The sequence below is a fragment of the Balaenoptera acutorostrata genome, chromosome 4 (genome assembly GCF_949987535.1).
Source record: "Balaenoptera acutorostrata chromosome 4, mBalAcu1.1, whole genome shotgun sequence".
NCBI lineage: Eukaryota > Metazoa > Chordata > Mammalia > Artiodactyla > Balaenopteridae > Balaenoptera > Balaenoptera acutorostrata.
Genome location: NC_080067.1, coordinates 145,440,353 through 145,453,230, shown reverse-complemented (window position 1 = coordinate 145,453,230; position 12,878 = coordinate 145,440,353).

The following is a 12,878-nucleotide window of genomic DNA, read 5'->3' as shown; positions in this document are numbered from 1 at the left end:
TCCTGGTTTCCATGGCAACCCTAAACCAGGAGTTATCCAGATAATTGAGATACTATTGCACCTTAATGTTTCCAGGTACCTGACGGTCTCCGGGTATCAACATTGCATGGGTCAGAGGCAGGGTCTACACGGCTCAAACAACCAGGTGCTGAGAAGATTGATATTTCCAGCAGATGGAACTGATTCTGATGGTTTCTCCATGTACATTCAGGCCTGGAACAGAAATCACAGATAGGTCAAGAAGGAGTTTCATAAATGGGATACAGATCCATAGTAAGTTACCATGGAGACATAAAGAGTATTTTTTTTTTTTAACTGTAGCAGAAAATACTGACTCATCTGGGCTGCAGTTTCAGCTAATAACAGGGTCTTTTCCCCCAGGCTACTGAAAGCATCTGAGAAGCTTGGTACAGACAGCCATCAGGTCAAGTTCAGTTGCCCGGAGTGGGGCTGCCTTGTCCATAGGACCTGTTCCCGTGCCCGTGGGTCTCCGGTGCTAGGTGATCAGGGGCTCCCTGAGTCCCTGAGGTCCACCGACTCTTTGGGAAGACATCTTTCCTCCTTGAGGGGCTGGTCAGGGGGAGGGGCATTTCCAACACATCTGAGCAGAAAGATGTCAAAAGAAGCCGCATTGGAGTCTGGAGACAGTCCGTTCCTGACAACCAACTTTTCCTCTGCTCTAACTGGCTAAACCCTGGGCCAGTTCTTGCCTCTATAGAAGCAAGGGTGATTATGGCACTTATGTCATCAGGCTGTTGATGGGCATTCGACACAGAACCAAATTTGTAAAGAATTTGTTCAGCACATGGTAGATAGAGGTTCAAAATGATATAGGTATTAAGTGTCTTTTTCCAAGCTCCCCTCTGGGAGCATTTTATGAAAAATCGTTTAAAAAATATATATGTGAAGAAAAAAATCATCTTTATCCTCTCAGATATAAATGTGTGAAACCCGATAGAAAATAATCTAACCAGGAGCAAAATGCAGAGCTGAAAGAGATGCAGAGACTGGAGAGAGGAAGCTGGGGTCACACACAAGCCGGTACTCCTGACTCCCACCCAGGCCTCTGCCACTCCCTGTTCCCCTTCCCAGGAGCCCTGGGCTCAGTCAAGCAACCCCCTTGCCCTGGGTCCTACGCGGTGGCTGATCCCCCTCTACGCTTGGGTGGTCACATGCTCGTAATAAAATGTCTTATCCTAGTTCTGAGGCCATATCAGGGTTCCTAACATTTTTTACCTTCCCGTTGTTAGTCGGTTTCCTAGTTACTCAGCAGAACTAAAACCCAGCCTGGCTGCAGCCTGTGATTATTCATTGACTATTATGGCTTGATTCACAAGGAACATCGGGTGTTCCAGTAAATTAAACCCAATAAAAGTATGGCCCTTGCGCTTCAAGATCAAAAGTCAAAGGTGTTAGAAGGAAATTAAAAGTCAGGAGGCCCATCAGGTGAAATGACCAGATGTACCACGTCAGGCTGAGTATGAGAGCAGTCTTAACTCTTCCTTTAAGAAAGAGGGAAGCTCATAGAGGAGAAGAAGAAAGAGGAAATTACAGTAGAATGTATGCATTATAAATAGTAAAAATCTAGAGAGTAAAATGCAGATAAAGAGTTCTTTAGAATCCATATGTAATTATTAAAAATGATTAGCTTACCAAGTTATCCTGTAAAAACAACAACAAAAACTTTTCCTTAGAAACACGTCTGTATTTATCTTGAAATCCAAATCAATAATCAACATAACAGTTGCAAGTGGAAACCATACAGGTGGTTTCCACTTGCAAGCTAAACAGACATCATCTGGTCTGAGATGTATCATTTATTCATTTAGCAAACACAGTGTCAGCGGCTGGGAAGACAGATGAGTAAGGGCTTAGTCCCTGCCCTTGAAGAAGTAAAAATGAAGTCCACTGCTCTGCAAAAATCATGCACAAATGTGAGACTTTGGAAATCCTGGGAGGGGGGTGGGCAGTGGAGGGGGAAATGCACTTAGAGATAGAAATAATTTAATGTGTGCATATTTTTCTGGCACCTACATTTCCTTTGCTGACCATTCACCCTGCAGTCACGGGGTCATGACGGGCAGTAGTTATTCCACTGATGCATGTTGGGGTCAAGGAACAGATGAAATTAAACTTTATAATCTCCCCCATTTCCTCCCACCACACACAACAAATATGCATACAATGTGTATACCATCCAGCTGCACTCTCTTTGTGCCCATCTACAGGCTGGCACTGGTTCCTGGAATCCGGGTCAAGCTAGGGTCATCCAGCAGCCTCCCAGCCCCCTCCCCCGGACAAGGTGGTCTCACACTATGCAAGAGCAGGTAGTTTCTACCCTTTTCTTTAAGATTCCTCGGAACAGCCAACATGGGACTACCCACGGGAGGTCAAAAACTTCTCCTAATGTCCTATGTTAATTTCAGCTGCTTTTGGCAGCCTCATTGGTCCCTTGTGTTTCCTGGGGCATGAAGGCAGGGTAACTAGATAGAGCCTGCGATCTTATCCTCTGAAGGGCGGCCTGTGGGGTCAGATTTCCTGGGGTCAAATCCCACCTCAGCCTTTCACTGGCTGTCTAGCTGTGGCCCCAGCAAGTTACTTAAAACTGTCTGGATCTCAGTTTCCTTCTCTGTCAAGTTTGCATAATAGCCTTGCTTTTCTTCTAGGGTTGTGTGACGATTAAGTGAGTTAAAAGTTTCTTAAGTACTTAGAACAATGCCTGGCACATAATTAAGTCTAAGGTTGTGATAAACAAGCAACAGCTCCGCAGAGAGTTGGTCCTGCCATCCCCTTCAGCCACCTCTGATCATGCCTTCTTCTACACTCTAAGCAGGATTTTGATTCACAGCAGGGAATAAGGTCAAGACCAATGCTGTCCATTGGAGCTCACAGTTTCACTATAATTCTCTTGCCTTTGGTAGCAGGAGACCAGGGAATGAAACACTGAATTTTAAAACTAGAAAAGTCTTTAGAGTTGATAAGTGAGACCAACTCCTGTTTTTACCAGGAAACTGAGGCCCAAGGAGGATCATTTCCTTGCCAACGGTCATAGGACTATTTCCTGGTGGGCCTGGGGCCTCAGTCTAGACCTACTGCCCCCACTGCCTCCCTGACGCAGTCATTTTTTCCTTATAAGGCAGTGCTCTTGGAGTATAAAAACCACCTTCAAAATCCGCTGTGATATTAAACTGTGTGATGACATGCTTTAGGCAAGTCTGAACAGCAAAAATAGTAAGAGGGACCTGCTGTATTCTGTAGGATTGACAATCCCTAAATAAATGTGTCTGCAGTGTGAGTCAGACCTGTACAGATAGAGGACTTTGGAGTTGTGTGTGTTTCTTCTGAAGCACAGAATGATTCCCACAGTACACACTGGACTGAATGATGCTTCGAGCACCAACTTGATTATTTGTCTTGCAAACTGGACGCGGAACTGCTAGTCTTCACGCAAATGAAGCCTTAGTCTCTATTGTACCTGTCAGTCCAGCAAACGATTAAGGAAGGCTAATTCTCATGCCACTTTAGGTGACAACATAAAACCTGGATTAGCGTTTTAAAGCTCAATAATGTAACAGACATAAGCAACACATGAATAAATCATTAAAACGGGATATTTATATTATGTCCATTTGAAACCGCACACCTCAAGCTGGGAGATGAACCCACAGGCCGGGACTAGAATCCAGCCTAAACCCAGATTGGGATTTGAACTCACCGTCTTTTAATTGAGATTGCACACCCGGTCGCAGGACTTAATGAAACTCAGGTTCTTTATGTCTCAGCGCAGAAGGAATTCAACGAGAGGCAAAGGGATAGGTGAGAAGTGAATTTATTTAGAGAGATACACATTCCATAGACAGAATGAGGTCTATCTCAAGAGGCAAGAAGGGCCCTGGGGAGTGAAACAGGCAGACTCTACAGACAGGGTGTGGGGCATCTCAAAAGGCTAGATGCCCCGAAATATGAGGTGGTTAGTTTTTATGGGCTGAGTAATTTCATAGGCTAATGAGTGGGAGGATTATTCCAACTATTTTGGAGACGGGGTGGAGATTTCCAAGAATTGGGCCACCGCCTACTTTTTGGCCTTTTAGGGTTACCCTTGGAACAGTCATGGCGCCTGTGGGCGTGTCATATAGCACGTGCTGATGTATTACAATGAGCGTATAATGAGGTTTAAGGTCCCCTGGAAGTCGAATCTTCTGCCACCTTGGACCTAGTTGGTTCTAACCAGTTTATGTTGTATCCTCAACTGGTATGTCATTCTTTTAGAGGTTGTGCCCTGCCCCCTTCCCTCCTGTTTCACCTTCTTTTGAGGAATGGCTTTCCAATTGCTGCAAGATTTTTTTCCCTCACTTCTTCACTTTTATGAATTTTGGTGTCTATTTCAGACCCACTGAGTTGTTAGTGCCTCTTGTTTATAGCCGTTATGTAAATCACCTCTTTTCATTAAAGCTAATGCTTGCTTTACCTCTAAATGCCAGACTTGTCACCTTGAACATGCCTCTTTGGTTCTGGTTGAGGGTGAGGAGGAGGGCCCACCCTCCACTCTCAGCTGTCAAGGGGGATAACCAGCAGCGCTCATCTTCTGGAAGGTTCTCACAGAATGCTGCAGGAGGCACCTCAGCTCTCCTAGCAAAGGAACATCCCTTTATGCGCCCCCTTAATCAGAACAAAGCAGAGCTGACTAGCAGAGACACCCCCTCCGCCTCCACGCCTGGAGAAAGGGACAGTGAAGGGACCAGGTCCCAGTCGCCATCTTGAAATTCTTAACACTTCAAAATTATTTATTTATTTTTAATTTTTTGGCCATGCCCATCGGCTTGTGGGATCTTAGTTCCCTGACCAGAGATCTAACCTGCGCCCTCGGCAGTGAAAGCACCGAGTTCTAACCACTGGACCACCAGGGAATTCCCTTAATACTTCTTTTAAAAAATAAGAGGCACTTTTCCATTTTGCAGAGGGCTCTGCGAATTATGTAGTCGGTCCTAGGTGGGACATTTCTCCCACGCCCTTCCCCACGTGCAGAGAGCCAGCTGGCACTTCTGTCACACAGAACACACGGCAGACGTGTAGCCATCAGTCCCTCGCTCCCGAGGCAGGTCTGGGGCTCTGTGTCAGTCTGACTTGGTCTCTTCAAACTACACACTCCACAAACACACATCAGCACCTTTATTGAGATATAATTCACATACCATAAAATTGATCCATTTACAGTATAGAGAATTCGTTGTTGGTTTTTAGAATATTCACGAATATGTGCAACTCTCACCCCAGTCAATTTTAGAACATTTTCATCACCTCAGAAAGAGGCCCTGTGTCCATTAGCTATCACCCCATCGGCCCTCCTATCCCCATCCAGCCTTATGTAACCATTGATCTGCTTTCTGTCTGCCTATTCTGGGCATTTCCTATGAACCGAATCGTACCATACGTAGTCTTTTGTGACTGGCTTCTTTCACTCAGCCTACTGTTCTCAAGGGTCACCCATGTTATAGCCTGTGTCAGCGTTTCATTTTTCTTTATGGCCAATATATATTTTATTATAGACAATTGTCTGGTTTCTGTTGGCAACTACCTGTGAAACTGCTGGCCTATCAATGAGTCTTAGAGCATCTTGAACACCCAGAGAGGGTTGATCCCTTGATGTTCTTTTCCTGGACCAGCCTGGGTAGCAGAGGAAGAAGCAAAGCCAGTCCAGGCAAGAGCAGCCTGGGCTGTGCCAGACGGTCCATCACGGGGCTTCCTTTAGGTCCCATCTGTGCTTCCCTCACAGCGGCTCCCCCCGCAGTGGGCCACGCCAGGAACAGCCGGGCCTTCCTCGTAGGGGATGGACGAGAGACCAAGAAGACCAAGAGGTGACCCTAAAGATCACCTCTGATCTCTAGCTCATGTGTTTCTTGGTAAAGAGGGAGAAGAATGTCTGATGAAACTTAGCGAGTTGTTCCCTTATTTTATCTCTTCTTGTTCCTTATTTTCACCCTGCACTTTGAGGTTTGTGTAGAAAAATGAGTCAACTATTTCCCTGTAAGAACCACCTGATCTGGTTTAATTGTTTAAAAAGTAACGATTTGACATTTTATTCATTCATTCATTCATTCTAGTTTTATTGAGATATAATTGGCATCACTTGACATTTTAAAAATGACTTTTCAGTGTGACTTATACTCATTTCTAAAGACCTAAACACTATGCTTGTTTTCAACACAGCAGCCAGAGGGATCCTGTTAAAAAAAATCCGTCAGACCTGTCCCTCAACAGCTGAAACCCTCCAGTGGCCCCGGGTGACTCAGAGGAAAAGCTTGAGGCCCCACCAGGACCCCCGAGGTCCTGTGACCCGGCCTCCCTCCGTGTCTGTGATTCTCTTCTTTCCCCGATCCTGGTACTCCTCAGGGCACTAGCAGGCCTTCCCCAAGCACCAGGCGGGATCTTTCCTCTCCTGGGAAAGCTCCTCCCCCATCGAACATTTCAACCATTGCTCCTCTGACACAGCATGATTTTTTTTTCTAAAGCCCTTGTCATTATGTAATGTTCCTTTGACATTCTACTTCTTTACCCTGCTAATTCTCTATTTCCCTAGCATGAATTCTACTCCATCCAGGGCAGGGCTTGTATCCATTTGGGGCACTACTTTTCTACAGTGCTCAGAACAGTTCCTGACACACCACTCAATAAATATTTGTTGAGTAAATGACACTCATGAATTCCGAGGATGAATTTTTGTCACCTTTCCGAGGAACACATAAAATGTTGGTTGATAAGTATGGAGGCAGATGTTAAAAGTTTTACCAATAAAAAGAGATAAATACATTATACGATGTCTTTCATTTTTTAATTTTTTTTTTAAATGTTATTTTATGTTGGAGTTTAGTTGATTTACAACGTTGTGTTAGTTTCAGGTGTACAGCAAAGTGATTCATTTATACATATACATATATCTGTTCTTTTTCAAGTTCTTTTCCAATTTAGGTTATTACAGAATATTGAGTAGAGTTCCATGTGCTATACAGTAGGTCCTTGTTGATTATCTATTTTATATATAATAGTGTGTATATGTCAATCCCAAACTCCTAATTTATCCCTCGCCCTCACCTTCCCCGCTGGTAACCATAAGTTTGTTTTCGAAGTCTGTGAGTCTGTTTCTGTTTTGTAAATAAGTTCATTTGTATCATTTTTTTAGATTACACATGTGATATCATATGGTATTTTTCTTTGTCTGTCTGTCTTACTTCATTTAGTATGATAATCTCCAAGTCCATCCATGTTGCTGCAAATGGCATTATTTCATTCTTTTTTAAAGCTGAGTAATATTCCATTTATATATATATATATATATATATATATATATATATATATATATATATATTTATTTATGCCTCATCTTCTTTATCCATTCATCTGTCAATGGACATTTAGGTTGCTTCCATGCCCTGGCTGTTGTAAACAGTGCTGCAGTGAACATTGGGGTGCATGTATCTTTTCGAATTATGGTTTTCTCTGGATATATGCCCAGGAGTGGGGTTGCAGGATCGTATGGTAGCTCTATTTGTAGTTTTTTAGCAATGTCTTTTATAATACTTTGCTGAAATAGTAAAAACCAGAATAGTGACAGAACCTTGCATTTACATTGTACTTTATGCTTTTCCTAGGTTTACCTTCTGTGACATTACTTATTTTGGATAACATTAGTATTTCCAATTTAATGACTTGTCCAAAGTCACAGAGCAAACTTCAACGTGATTCAGGACTAAAATCTCCTGAAGTTTTCATTGAGAGTGTCTTCCCGTTAAAGTACATAGTACTTCGCACGTGTGTAGCCCTTGACAGTTTGCACACTGTTTCACAGACATTGGCTGCCCGTCCCTTGCCCTGTGGGAAGCAGAACATGCCCTCTTATCCCTGTTAACCAGTGAGGGAACCGTGACTCAGCCTGGCCAGCGTCTTGCCCTGCGGACGTTGGCCAAGCTGAAGGCCAGGACCAGGCCTCTGCTCTGTGTACTGACTGGACAACAGATAAGGCCATCCTTGTGCTTTGCAGAATGAGGTATGACGGGACCCTCGGCATTCGAGGCTGTCATGTTGGTCAGTACCATCATGTGAGGGCAGCCTGAAGACCCCTGGTGGGCTGGGTTTTGAAACTTGGCTGAGACGTGTCTCAATTGCTCCAGCCACGTGGCTATGGGGGGAAGGGTTTCCCCCACTGCCCAGGGTGCTTTTCACCTTGACTTGGGTGGGTTCCCCTTCTCTTGGCCTGTGCAGTAACTCTCCACGAGAGGTAGTGGTCATATCCCTGAAGTGAGCTGACTGGTGGCCCCCCCAAAGATATGTCTATGTCCTAACCCCCTACGAATGTGACCTTATTGGGAAAAAAAGCTTTTTGCAGATGTACTTAGTGAAGAATCTTAAGATGAAACCATGCTGTGTTACCCTGGCAGCCCCTAAATCAAGTGATAAGTGTTGAGGAGAGACACAGGGAGAAGAGGAGGAGGCCAGGTGAAGACGGAGGCTGGGGTTGGAGAGATGCGGCCACAAGCCAAGGGACATCTGGAGCCACCAGAGGCTGGAAGAGGCAGGAAGGACCCTCCCTCAGAGCCTCCAGAGGGAGCGTGGCCCTAGTGACACCTTGATTTTGTACTGCTGGCCTCCAGAACTGTGACAGAATTAATGTCCATTTTTTCAAGCCACCGAGTTTGCGGTAATTCATTACAGCAACCACAGGAAACTAATACAATCCCTTTGTGAGACAAGACACTGAAAGGAGAGAAAGGAGGCGCCCGGGGTGAAGTCAAGGGACAGGAACCTTTCTAAGAAAGTGAGGGGTCTTAGCAACAGTAAGGAAGTTTTGAGTAAACTGAAAAAATAGGGTAACAAGTAAAAAGTTGAATTAGGCAGTGACTTGGATCTTTGACATTCTCTACAAGAAAATGAGAAAAAGGGGTGTATGAAACTTCTTTCTCGAATGCTCCAGCCAGTGGGGGCAACATGCGTTTATGGTGGCAATTACACGTTGGACTCTTAAGTGCAATCTTGGGAGTGAGTCACCGTCTACGATTCATGTGAAAAATATCATTAAAATAAAAGAATAAGAGCTTAGAATTCAGATCAATTACATGTTAATAACGTTGTGAAGTGGTCAACAGCCCGAAGATTAGAAGAAACCAGAAGGTCGCCTTTGGCTCTCCTGTCCCTGTTTGTTCCTAGTTTCTCCTTGTTGGGCTCTCTGGGGCCCCTCCACGTTGGGATCTGATCCAGTCCCTGTTCCTGAGTTGGGAAGAGAACTGGACTGGCCCCATGGACTTTTGGACAGCAGCTAAAAGTACCTCAATAGGAAGCCCCGTGGTCTGGTGGAGATTGGACCCAGGGTCACTGCTGGGTCCTGAGAAGTCCCCTGGTCGCTGCTGTTCTGTGCACCAGGACCTCTTCCTTCCCTCACTTCTGGTCTCCAGGACGGAGCTTCTGCCTTGGTCTTGTTTCTTCAGTTCAATCTTCTCCCCTGCTTGGTGTCCTCAGTCCCCTCCCTGGCCAGAAGCATGTCCAAGTTCTGCCATCCAAGGACAGTCCCTTATAGTGACCACCTGCCTGTCTCTCCTCCGAGCATGAACCACATTGGGATTTCCTTCCAGCCCGTCTGTTAGCACGTGCGAGTGTTTCTGTGGGACTCCGGGGCTGATCTCAACATACTCCATCACAGATTGTGGAGGACAGGAGTGGGGGCCTCAGGAAGGCCAGCCAGGTGACTGCACTGGGAGTAAAGGTAGGGTCCAGGGTGGCTTGAACCACCAGTGACTTAATGGTGGAGATGGAGAAAACGATTCACCATCTTAGGAACCAGCACCACCATCCAGTTACTCAAGCCAAGGTCCTGGGAGTCATCCTTGATTTCTTTCCTTTCTCAGCCCCATAAACCATCAGCAAATCCTGTGGACTCTACTTCCATAGCGTATCTCAAATCTAACCATGTCTCACTCTTTCTGCTTCTATACTCTTGTCACCATTTTGCTCACCTTGACCATGCATCTGTCTCCTAAATGTGGACCACCCTCCACTGCAGCCCTCCTATGAGTCATCCTTCACACAGCAGTCAACCTAGTCTTGAAAAAGTAAATCCCGCAATGCTACATCTCTCCTAAGAATCCTCCAAAAGCTTCTCATTCTAAGTAGAATAGAATCTCAACTTTTTCCAGTGCTCTGAACACCTGGCCCCACCTTCTTGCCCATCATTCTTCCCCTTGATCATTATACTCCAGCACGCCTACTTCTGTCTGTTCCTGAAACACCTGAAACTGCTCCCACCCCAGGGCCTTTGCACTTGCCCTTCTCCAGAATGTTCTTTGCCCTGTCTCTGCATCCAGGATAAATATCACTGGCTCAAAGCAGTCCTTTCTGACCCCTGATGAGAAGGAGCCTCACCTTCCCGTCACTATCACATCACACTTGTAACACTCTTTCTAGCATTTAGCACTTCAAAAATTGTTATTAATCTGTTTCTTTTATTTTGCTGTCTTTCTACTGCAAACTAAAACACAAGCTCAGTGACAGCAGAGCCCATGTCCATCTTGTTCATTGCTGTGTCCCAGCACCTTCAGTGAATGAATGAATGAGTGAATGAGTGAATCTGACTGGATTCAGTGTACCAGTCCTACCGCTCAGATCTTTACGACTCCCAAGTTTTGTTATCCAAAGTATCTTCCATTACTAACCACTTTGAGTAACCTATAACCTTGATAAGCAAGTCGTTGAACAAATAGCGACTAAGAATCAGTAGTATGTCACTAGGACTCTCCCTCTGGGTGACGATAACCTAGGAATGATTAACTCATTTTGTATAACTGCCCTTAAAGATATAAGACATTGGGCGAACTATCCTGCTAAAGAACAAATAACATGCCACATTCACCTTTTCTGCTTCACCAATAAGCCCATCAGGTGCCACCGACGGAACTTGATTTTGTGAAATCCTAGCGACCCTGAGGCCCTCACTCAGTCAGGAGTGTGTCCTGGTTCAGCCCTGCCAGAGCAGTTGTGAAGTGTCTGCTGCTGCCCGGATGCCTGCTGCACACCTAAATGGCCTCTGTTCCTGGGCTGGCATGGGCTGTGGACACCTCACAGGGCAGAGCTTGTGGGCAGAGGATGGGTGGCTCTGAGAGCCTTTAGTCCAGAGATAGAGTTTCTCCACCTGTTGGTCCCTTAAAATACAACAAAAGCAAATGGGTCTGCCCTTCACATAGGATGGCATGTAAACATGTCAGAAACAAGACACCACAAATACAGGGGCTTAAATGAGATGGAATTTTACTGATCCTGGGCATAACACTCGGAGAAGGTGGTCCAAAGCTGGTTTTGGTGGCTCAGTGATGTTGGGACCTAGGGTCCTCCCATCTTGTTCAGCCCTTGTCCCCCTGGTAGAAGATGACTCACTACCATGTCCACATTCCTTCCTGGGACAGGAGGGAAGAGAAGCAGAGTCACTTCCCTTTAGGGGCACGATTCAGAATTGCACATGGCAGTCCAGCTTGTTCCCATTGGTCTGGATTGAGTCACATGACTTCATCTAGCTGCAAGGGAGGCTAGGAAGTGTAGTCTCTGGCTGGATGAGCCTGTGATAAGAATGGCTACCCACAGGGCAAGCAGAGACTCAGCTACATCCATCCCTGAGATATGCCCCTCCCCCTGGGCTATTTCCCCGTTGACCAGGGGCATTCCTCAGGCTCTCTGTCTCTTGCCCTCTCCAAATCAATCTGAAATGGAAACTGCGGATACTAGCTCTGACATTTCCCTAACAATCTCTTCTTCCTATTCTTACTGATCTAATAGGGATGAGCACGATGGTGTCAGCCAGTTGTTTTCCCATCAGATGCCCTCCCCCTGGTACCTTCCTTTCAGTCAGTACTACACCAGGCAGCCCAATACGCTTCCTAATCCATTGCTCTGATTATGTTATTCCCCTGCTCAAAGACTTTCAGTGCCTCAGCACTGCCCTCAAAATGAAATCTAAACAGCTTGGCATGGCTTTCATCTGCAGTGCCAGCCTTGTCTCCTGCTACCCCACATCACCTACCCTGTGAGCCTCAAGATCCAGCCAAGGGAAGGGAAGAGAGTGAGGAGAAAACAAAATAGAAATGTACTGAGGGTTTTTTGAATAATCATTTCTATGATCTGAATGTTTGTGTGGCCCCCAAATTCATATGCTGAAACCTAACCCACCCTGAGATGGTATTCGGAGGTGGGGGATTTGGGAGGTGATTGGATCATGAGGTCTCTGCTTATTTTGCACACGGTCCTTACAGTAGCCTTGCTGGCTCTCTGAGCCGACTCCTGGGTCTTAATCCCTGGGCTGTAACAGCCAGCTTTGCCTGTTTCTGCCTAGAGACTCTAAGCTTCCTGAAGGTCCAGAAAATTCCCCTTTCACCCAGGCCTTGAGCCTTCTTTGGTGAAGGGAGCATCAGATCTTTTAGAGGAGTTGCAGGCGGTTACTTCCAGGCTGGAGAGGCTGAGATTGAAATGGGCTCCACAAGCTCAGTGGATGTCAGGATCCTGGCTGGCTGATTGCAAGAACCGCTCTTCCTTCCCAGAGATTTCCAGAAGAGGCAGCCAGGCCTGGTCTGCGGCTGTGGTTACTGAATCATGGACTTAACCAGGAGCAAAAGCGGTGGGTGGCCCTCAGAGGGCATGCTTCACATAGCAGGAAGCACTCCAGGGCTGGTGCACGGGGCTTGACCTGTGTCACCACACTGAACTTGGAAGGCTTTCTGTGGATTCCAAAGCCTGAATCTGTTCACAGACCCAGAGATCTCCTCACACCACCCGCGTTGACCTGAGCCTTCCTGCTGAGCTCCTCCGAAGGGCTCTGAGTGCTTTCCTGGGAATCTATGCATCTTTCA